General features: G+C 31.9%; 2 long non-coding RNA genes across 13 annotated transcripts; one reads left to right on the forward strand and one right to left on the reverse strand.

Annotated features, from left to right (window-relative positions):
- Positions 1-350: 350 nt before the first annotated feature.
- Positions 351-2,071, reverse strand: LOC145128767 (uncharacterized). Its single transcript, XR_013717095.1, has 2 exons — positions 1,665-2,071; positions 351-1,052 (listed from the first exon to the last, which is right to left on the reverse strand). It is a non-coding gene; the product is annotated as an uncharacterized LOC145128767 (long non-coding RNA).
- Positions 2,072-4,423: 2,352 nt separating this feature from the next.
- Positions 4,424-7,356, forward strand: LOC145129659 (uncharacterized). 12 transcript variants are annotated; one of them, XR_013717582.1, is made up of 7 exons: positions 4,426-4,832; positions 4,996-5,057; positions 5,299-5,388; positions 5,501-5,663; positions 5,833-5,917; positions 6,036-6,797; positions 6,879-7,356. It is a non-coding gene; the product is annotated as an uncharacterized LOC145129659 (long non-coding RNA). The 12 variants fall into 12 exon arrangements; XR_013717578.1 differs by having other exon boundaries at positions 4,427-4,832; positions 4,988-5,057; XR_013717580.1 differs by having other exon boundaries at positions 4,424-4,832; positions 4,996-5,388.
- Positions 7,357-10,692: the final 3,336 nt, after the last annotated feature.

Below are 10,692 nucleotides of genomic sequence, written 5' to 3' on the forward strand. Positions count from 1 at the left end.
TGGCCCGAACACCTTCCTAGTATGGTTGATATTAAAATCCATACAGAAGCACTTGAAAAATTAAAAATTTTGGTATTATCATTATTATTATTTTAATATAGTTTTCCGTCATTTATCTTTTATATTATTTCAAATATATTAATCCAATAAGAAAATGAAAAAGAATTTTGCAATCCTTTAGCTTGGCACGTTGACAAGTCGTGTGGTGTGTGAGTCAATTCCGCACAGACTTCAGTTGTGACCAAATATTTACCCTGTATTCCATCCCACACCCGGTTGTGAACACACGATAAATGTTGTCTTGACAAAAAAGTTCACTTTTCATGTTCTTTTTAAATGCAATTAAACCATTCCAAATCATTCTTTTATCCAAATAGAAAATATCATCGTATTACATAATTATTACTTTATTTTTTGTCTAAATTTAATATCTAAAACATAAAAAAGTTAATATTTATACAAAATATAAACTTTCACCTTCTTACAAAAAAATTTCATCCTTGAAATCAGCTATACAAACAGCTTAGGGTATCTCTTTTGGATCTCCTCTTTAGGTTCCCATGTAACATTGACTCCATGACGATGCCTCCATTGAACCTTGACTAGTAAAATTTGCTTATTTCGTAGACTCATAAGTTTTGTGTCAAGTATAGCTTCAGGTTCTTCTACGTACCTCGTCTTGTTATCTATCTGTGCATTAGACAATGGAATTACATTATGCAAATTTTGCTTACTTCGAAGCCTTTTAATCAACGTATCAAGATTAGGTTTACGTTCCCCTATGCACATCGTCTTGTTGCCTATCTGAACATCTGACAATGAATTTACATTTTGTTGCTCTAGCATGCATGGGTACAGATAACCCACATTGATCGTGTCATGAATCTCATGCATCTCATGTGGAAGGTCCAGTTTGTAGGCTTGTGATCCTACGCGTTCGAGCACTGTAAATGGTCCTAGGAAATGCGGACTGAACTTCCCATCCTTTTCAAATCGAACAATCCCCTTCCATGAAGAGGCCTTTAACATAACTTTATCTCCAACCTGAAACTCTAATGGAAAGAAAGATATATCAATGAAAACTCTAATGGAAATAAAGATATATCAATGAAAGTGAACATTGAATTTCTACGGGTAAAATGCATATGATTGTTAATATTTCTATGTTCAAGCTATTAATCAACATCAAGGAATTCTTCCTCTAGCATCTTTATTAACGAATTCACTCCCCCTTCCCCCTCTTAGGTTTTGTAATTGATGATATCTGGCAAAGATCTCTTCTAAGATCTCTTCTATCATGGCTAGTTTAGATATGTATTTCAGATGTGTAATACAATTCGTACATTTACATCGTAATTAAGAATGTTGCATATGTGATAAAATGGACAAGTTTGGTAATATGCTTTAATATGTAAACTTTAAACTAAGGTCAAATGTCGTTCTATCAACATATTTTCAATTTTATAACTAATAAATATACTAACTATGCGTACATATTTTGTTTATTAAAATGTTAAACCCGTTTTGCATTAAAACAATATCAAAGGTTGCAAGCATTTGAATTTTTGACAATTTTAGTCGTTATCAATAGAAACAACGGAAAAATGATCCAAATTCACATAAATAAGAAATTTTCTTTTGGATGAAAAAGAACTATAACATACCATAATTATTAATTGATCTATAAAAGAAAGGAGAGACACGAGGAGCCATATCTCGAGTTAGACTAAATTGTTTTGATTTGGCTTCGGTTTTCGTCTGCGCCATCTCTTTTCCCTCTCGTGACATGCATTTGTTAGAACTATTGTTGAGTCCTTGATCTCTTAAGTGCTTCCTTAACTTCTTGGTTGATACAAACCACGACAAATTTGAAACTCTCCATACAAAAAACATAATTACTGTTGCTACTCCAAGTAGACAACACCCTACACTTACATCCATTACTGGTGGTGTTTTGACAAAATACTAGTCTTGTGCGTGTTATGTGGTAAAATGACCAATTTATAGATCCATAATGTTCATTTCGCCACCTTATAGTTTGACTAGTTGGCCATAATATCCATTGTATGTTATTTATTTATTTATTATTTTTTTAGTTATATTTTCTTCCTAACAAGTCATCCATTCTGTCATCTCATGTTCTAGGTAATGAAACAACCCTAGATTTTGTCCAAAAATATTCTGTTTCTTATATATATATATATATATATATATATATATATATATATATATATATATATATATATATATATATATATATATATATATATATATATATTAATTTTTACAAACATAGATCATGCGATGAACACTACAAGGCAAAAAATTATCTAAAAAGTAATTAATGTAAAAAATAATAATACTAATAATACTAACCAACTCATTTATAACTGGATAGGGTCCAAAATGAGCAACTTCAAATTAAAAATTACAAAACAACGGTTAGTTCCTAATTTTTCTTTAACCAATAACAACAAAAAGCATAAAAATACTCAAAATCAGTCGGTTTACCCAACTCATAAAAATCTTGAATAACACACTATTTAGCTCATTGTTTAAAAACGGAAGGAATAAGAATGTGAATGTGATACTCAACATTTACTTTTAACTTCCAAAAACCATTAAATATTCCAAACTTACAATTCTAAATGACGGTTTAATATATAAACCTATCGTTGAATATGCTTTTATAAAATAAAAAAGTTTGTGGGTCTCAAAAAATTAAAGCATGTAGTATGTAATAAAATCTCTATCTCAATTAATGCACATTCAACGTGAAGAGGGTGCTAGAAGGTCCGTTTAAAATGACTATTACTTTCAAAATAAATAATAATCAGTTTTTGAAGATTTAATTTATCATTTTATCTTTTGTTATTTGATTACTATGATAAATAGTTTTTTTTTTTTTTTTCGAATGGCAACATATTATTAAAAACCAAACTAGCAAGAAACTAGCTCGAATTAATAGAAAACATTACATAATAGCAAGTTTCGGATTTTGAAGCCACCCAATCCAACACTACTAGAATAAAAGGTATCAGCGAGGGAATCAGCGACGGAAATTTTCTGTAGCTATATTAGCGACGGAATTACGAGGGTTCGGTGACGGAAATAAAAAATACGTATGTTTATTTAATTGTAGCCTTCAGCGAGGGAGTAACGAGAGATTACCAAGGAATCTCCGACGGAATTGCGATGGGCTTAATCCCTCGTTGATAATTCTTCAGAAGCACACCCCAGTCGGTTGCTGATTTTCATTTCCCTCCTTAGGTTTTCATTCCCTCCGATTCCACTTTTCATTCCCCCCATTGCACGATGAACAATTATCTTTTCCCTCGTTAGGTTTATCATTCCCCAAAATTCCATACGTTCCCTCTCAGTCGACATTCTTCTTCTCCCTCCTAAATTGGGCCGTCGTCACTCACTCTATCAATCAACCATCGCCCACCATCACCGAGAAGAACAACTCTTCCTCCGTCGGGATACGAAAAGGGAAAGTTCATGCTCTACCCCTAACACAAACGATTTCTCCTCCGATTTCTTGGAATTGTTTTCTATAGGGATTTGGAATTGTTTATTTTATAGATTTTAACCTGATGATTTTCTACAAAAGAGTTCAATTGAGTAATCGAATCTAGTTGTCCCGTTAAGATTTGGACATGATTCTTTTCTACAAAAGACTTCAACTTTCCACTCGTAAATTGGATGCCTGTGTTGTCCCACAGTAAATTGATTAAAGAAAAACAAAATACAAGTCAAACATTACAAAATTTTAAATGAGTATATAAAATATATTTGGATCTTACTAACCATCGCCAAAAGAGTCCTTGATGATAGTTCCAGTGCCTCCATCACCTTCGATGTCCACTAGGGTTTTTTATGTTTCTAGATCGATAGGCATTGAAAATTTTGAAGTTGGGAGGGAAGAAGAAATCTCGAACTCAGAAGTAATAATTGTCGTGATATTAAATCACTCTTTAATGGTGTATTATTTTAATTTATCGAATGACAAATATATGGTAGTTTTGTAAGTTAGCATTTGTTTAGACGTTCCCAAATTCCATAGTGGGGTACTATTTTAAATTATCTAATGACAAATAAGAGTTTGTTGCATTTTTAGAGTTGGCATATATTTGGAAACTCAACAAGGAACGTGTATCACTAGTGTCAACACAGAAGCACAACCATGCACTATTCTTTCTTCATTTCAATTTTCATTAATTCTTCATATATATATATATATATATATATATATATATATATATATATATATTTTACCTTATAAAGCATTTTTAGTCAAACCCTGAACTTTAAGTCGTACAAACCTAATTGCCCTGTTTACAATCCGTTTATGCATATAAATCTTATTTGGTCAATAGCTTTAAAAAGTCAAGGTATTGAGTTGAATTCTTATCCACAGCCCGTGATTTAATGGATTGATCAATACCAAATCCCCTTAATCTCGGCCATATCTCCTTGAATCCTTTATCCTGGAACCCTCTCCTCTTATATTTTACGATCCTCCAATTTCATCAGCCTCCCCTCCGAAATCAATTGACCGAAGATCTTCACCGTCACAGCCACTCACGCCATCTCCAACCTCTGCCAACCACCACCGCCTGAAAACCAGTTCACCAAGAAGCACCAACCACCAAACGGTCGCCCATATACCCCAAACACCACCGTCAGCCAACAACAACCACCGCCACCATCGAGCTTCCACTGCCATCAACGATAACAACCACCTGACACCCCTCACCAACTGTCGACCAACCTCGCACCACCACTTCCGTGAACCCCCACCATCGAATTTCTGATTTCATGTTTGACTGGTACACCATCTCTTCTCGCCTTTTATTATTCCTATGTTCTCTTCTGATTCACAAAGCCCTAATTGAAACTCTAGCAGTATTTTGAAAATCAAATGATAAATTGGAACACAATTAGACTTATTCATATAATTGACCCATTCTTGGCTTATGACAAGGGGAAAAGTGAATTCGTCACACAATATCGAAGGCACAAGGAATGGTAGTTTTATCACATTTTCATCTGAGGTATTGCTGTTGGATCCCATGTTTTTTTAACATTTCTACTCATCTTAGATTTTGGTTATCAAGAAAAAATTAGTCAATTTAAGATTTGGATGAAAAACATAAGTGTGAGGAAGCAGAAAAATGGTCAAGATTTTGCTTTAATCACAGTTATTTTAACATGGGTCCTCTTTTTCCCCAATTTCCATCACCCATTTTTTCTTCCAATCTGTTTATTGTCCCCATAAGATCTTCGAAATTACAGGTTTTGAGTTTCAAATATCAGCGCTTTTGAATTATTTCTTAGGCCGGTTGTATTGTCAATGGAATGTTGGGTTTACAGGTTTTTTCTCAGGTAGATACTTTGGAAACCCTCGATAAACATTTCAAGATCTCGATATGGTCCTATGGATTTAAATATTTTTTCTTAATTTATTTTCTTAATATCTATATGATGTTTTTTTAAGGTCGTCATCGTAACATGGACAACCCTCAATGGAACCGTTGTCTCTCCTCATCTCCGTCTTCTCTCATAGACACCACCACCATGCTTGAACCTTGTATTCCTATAAATAGGTGATCACCATTAGTGCATCTTTAATGGAACAAAGAAAAGGGGTCTAAAATCAGGTACCTAAATTTATCATTGATGTAATTGTTGTTTAATGCGTTTAATGGTAAAGACCTGAAATTGATGTATAATGTATTTCCGTTTGACTGTAAAGACTTGAATTTGTCTTGAATTGCATTTAATTGTAACTAATGGTTTTTATTGCAAATTTGTTCCAATATATTCCAGTTCCATCTTTTGGGTTTCCTTATTTAGCATTTTCTGACCGATCCACTTATAATTTCCACAATCATGTACAGATGCTACTACCAAGGTTTTCTTTCTCTCTTTCTCTCTCTATGTGTGTTTCGTGCTCTTACTGTTTTGCAATAATAGACACACACACACAGACCACTCACTCTAATTTTGGTTTAATTTGCTAAATTTTGTAGGAGGACTCAAAAATCAAAAAGTTAGAAGCTGACATGTGTGTTTATTCAAGCTTTATATTTTTCCAGGTTTGTATAACTAATGAAATAGATGGATTTACGTTTTTTTTAATAATGACTAAAACTTTGTGACTTGTGTTACTTATTTCATATATTTTTCCAGGTTTGTGTAACTAATGAAATAGATGAATTCCATAGCTTTTCTTTCTGATCAGGAAAAGAAGATGAAAACAAGTTTGTAAGAATCTAATTTTTTAAGACCATGTGGAGAGGCCAATTGAAGAGACGCCCTGGTGGGGATTTTATGTAAATTACCTTACTTATTTCATATATTTGTTGATATGAATCTGTCCATTTATATGTGTATGGAATCTGATGGTAAGTTATCCTGGCAGCTACTGCCTTTTATATTTGATTTTTTTCTCTTTTGGTAGTCTTATCATTTCCTGCTTGCTGTTTTCAAGATTCATGCCCATATGGTGAATCCTGTAAGTATTTTCATCCCAATCAAGACTTGGTGAAACAGGAATGTGTAGGTATTTGTAGGCAAATCATTTTTAATTCTTTTTTTTGCAGCTTTTTTTTTGAATTTGACTATAGCTTGCTTTAAACCACATTAGAGTTTCAAATGTCTGTCTTTTCATTTAGTATTCCTATTTACCCTCCTTAACGTTTTTTCATATTGATTGTTTGTCAATTGTACATGATTTTATAGGGAACAAGGCTGGTGTTGTATATGTCAAATTGAATAAATGTCATTTGAAGGTTAGTGTTTGATGTTTAGAATGCATACCTCAACCATTAACTCATATCCCTCCTTAACATTCACTTTTTGGTTGCATATAGATATGAAACATGAAGCCGATGAGGCTTATTATGGTGCAACTCTTTACTATAAGAAAACATATACGTTAGACTCGAGGGAATGGTGCTGAGTTCATTGAGCTCCACCACATCCAAACAACCCTCCACCTCAATGATTGTTAAGTTGGGAGAAGAGAATGATCGGGATGCCGAGTGGGGGAGAAGATGAAAAAAGGCTTTCTTTCTTCTACAACCGGTTATCAAGTTGGTTTGCCCAACTTGGAATGCCGAGCTCGGGTGCCGGTGTATGCTGAGGTGAGTCAACAATCGCCAAGCAAGAGCAAGTGCCCAAGCTGCTCCATGTAATTAACCTTATGAATGAAATTTGTAAAAAAAGTTGGAAACATGAAGAAATTAGAACCTTAATGAATCATGGTATGCCTTGTGATTTCTTGGGTATTTGGTTGGCAAAAACTAGAATGGAATTCAATTAATTAAAATTAACATTTCCAATTTTTTACTTTTTATTTTTACTGATACTTTCGGTTATGTTGCAACTACTTCGGAATAACCAACTTGACCTTTAGTTTCATATTATGGTATTACAAGGATCCATATTTGACTACTAATGGTATTTAAGTTCTATTTTTTCTAATATTATTTTTTGCAATTTTAAGTCCAGTATCATGTTTTTCTTTGGAACACATGAGCACTCAAAGAGGGTGGATATACGTCAATTGGATTCCAATGGACTTTTCTAAATGCATTCAAGTATAAAATGGCTAAATATGCGTTAAAGTGTAAACCAAACATCAACTTTGAAATGGTTTTCTACTTTGCATCAGACATTTAGTTTTTACCGTTTTGCAATATCAAGGTTTGTTGGTATTTTTTTTTTTCAATCTTAAGGTATCATGTTTTTCTAATTATAATATCAGTTATACCATGTTTTAATGTTATCAAAAATAACATATCTCATTTCTCCATTTTAAAAATATCATATTTTTCATGCTTTTAGCATTGATAATCTATTTGAAACGACAAGTGGACTTGGTAAGGATAAAAACGGGTATTTTGGTTAGTTATGGAATCTTTTATCTAAAAGACTTATGTTTAAATATCAGACCTCGTTTTTATTTAAATAAGTTATAGTTTAGCTTGAAATTATTTATAAATTCTATTGTTATTGAATTTTAGATGGTACGACTTTGGCAGCAAGTAAGAAATATCAGTGTCTCCACCAACATGAATGCCTTTTATAACAATGTCAAAAACAAACAAGTAACTACATGATATATAAAAATCAATGCAACACTAGGATGAATAGTTTAATGGTACACTAGATGCTATTGATAAAGAGAATATGAGATGACGTTAAAGAATATTTTATTATTATATATTTTGTTAATTTAAACTTTTAAGAGTCTATTAAAAGGCTATCAAATAGTCCGTAAATAAATGTATAATGCTACCAAGATAAAAAGTTATATATTTCCTAATTGCACATGACTTCTTTGAACAAAACAATACATGTCATGTAAACAAAACACAAAAAAAAATTAAAAAAAAAATTTTAATAAATAAATAAATAATAAAAAAAATAAAAAGTTATATATTTCCTAATTGCACATGACTTCTTTGAACAAAACAATACATGTCATGTAAACAAAACACAAAAAAATAAATAAATAAATAATAAAAAATTTAAAGCTAAAACGAAACCTTTTAACTTCAGTTTTAAGTAAAAGCTATTTGACAGAAACTATCCATTAGTGCATTAAATATTTTTTTGCAATGATATATGTTTGCTTAAAGAAATTATTCGTGAGAACAAACTACTCAAAGAAATAAAACTATACAAAACTAAACACCAAAAGAAAACGATTCGTCGAAAAGCAACTTACGTTCTTTGAAATATAACATGTTTCCGAATGGAAATAATTGCCGAAAAAAACTGTTTGTACCCGTCGCTTGGCGCGGGTAGACGGCTAGTATATATATATATATATATATATATATATATATATATATATATATATATATATATATATATATATATAGTTCTACATTGTGTATGCATGGAAAGTATAACAATGATCTAATTTAATAATATAATCATTACTGCCTAGCTCTCCAAACAGGTTAACAACCAATTGAAAAACCATCTAAAATTTAAACCTTTTGAGACTTATTAGGACCAAATTTCTTGTTCAGGGGCTAATCTATCCAAATATATAAAACATAAATAACATTCAAAATATTATTTACATACATACATATACATAACATATATTACATATATTACATGTTTATCTTAATTTTTAAAGATTAAATGGTTAAGTTCTTGTTCAGGTGCAAATCTATCCAGGGGCAAATAGAGGGCATACAAAACATACCAAGAACAGCCCCAAAACATACAAGAAGTCCAATAGAAGTATAATAATGATCTAAATTGATAATATAATCATTAATGCCAAGCTCTCCAAACAAGTTAACAATCAATTGAAAAACCATTTAGAATTTAAACCTTTTGAGATTTATCACGACCAAATTTCTTGTTCAGGGGAAAATCTATCCAAATATATAAAACATAAATAACATACATAATATTTTTTACATACATACATACATATACATAACATACATTACACATTACATGTTTATTTTAATTTTTAAAAATAAAATGGTTAAGTTCTTGTTTAGGGGCAAATCTGTCTAGGGGCAAATCTACATACAAAACATCAAAGAACGACCCCAAAATGGTAATGACAATTTAATGCACTAAAGACAAATAGCAGATAATATTATTAAAGAAAATAGTTAGATCACTTAAAGTCTTGGCATCCAATGCACTTTTTAATGAGTTTTGTGCTCACAAGAACTTTTAATTCATTGTTTTTATTGACAGTTTTATTGTAATATTCATTTTTTAATGTATTTAAAATCTACCATATTGTAATCACATATTGACATCATTCATTTTGTTTAACTTCGTTGGTCAACCGAACCACAAAGTCTGACATTCTATATTTATGTAGTCGCTTGTAATTATGATCATTATTTCAATACATAGTGATTGAGGAGGGATGTACAACAGGAAAGAAAACGGGTATCTTAGTGCGTCATATAAGACATATGTTGATTACTTTTTGGATGTTGCTTTTCTAATGAAGCAACCGCCGATAAGGTTTGTATCAAATGTCCTTGTAGTAAATGAAAGAATATTCCCTATAGGAGAAAAGATGATGTAAAGCTTCACCTGTTACAACACGGGTTCACCCCTAATTACACAACTTGGTGGGCACATGGTGAAAGTACCGCAACATTTCGACATGAAGTGCAACCTCCTAATGTAATGGAAGATGATGAATTGGATGGGTGCACGCACATGGTGATGGATGCAATGGGTTCTATAGATAATTTTAAATTTAATCAGGAAGAACAAGTCCCAAATCCATATGCCAAGGGGTTCTATTATATGTTACATGATGCTGATGAACCTTTATGGGTAGGGTGCCAAAGTTATTCAAAATTACAAGCATCATCAGAGTTGTTGAATTAGAAGTCAGAGTATAATATATCTGAGGCTACTTATGATCACATACTTCCCATGATTAAGCGGATGCTACCCCTAAGTGAGAAATTGGTTGGGAACTTCTATGAAACAAAGAAGTTATTGAAAAGACTTGTGCTTCCGGATAAATAAAATGATGCTTGCAAAAATCATTACATGCTTTACTATGGGATTGATTCAGATTTAACCAAGTGTCGAGTTTGTAGTCATGATCGTTACAAGAGTGATAGGTTAAGTTTGGTTCCTTATTTGAGGATGCAATACTTGCCAATTGCTCCTAGA

The sequence above is a fragment of the Lactuca virosa genome, chromosome 8, assembly GCF_052849685.1.
Source record: "Lactuca virosa cultivar CGN04683 chromosome 8, Lactuca_virosa_CGN04683_v6, whole genome shotgun sequence".
NCBI classification, from domain to species: Eukaryota; Viridiplantae; Streptophyta; class Magnoliopsida; order Asterales; family Asteraceae; genus Lactuca; species Lactuca virosa.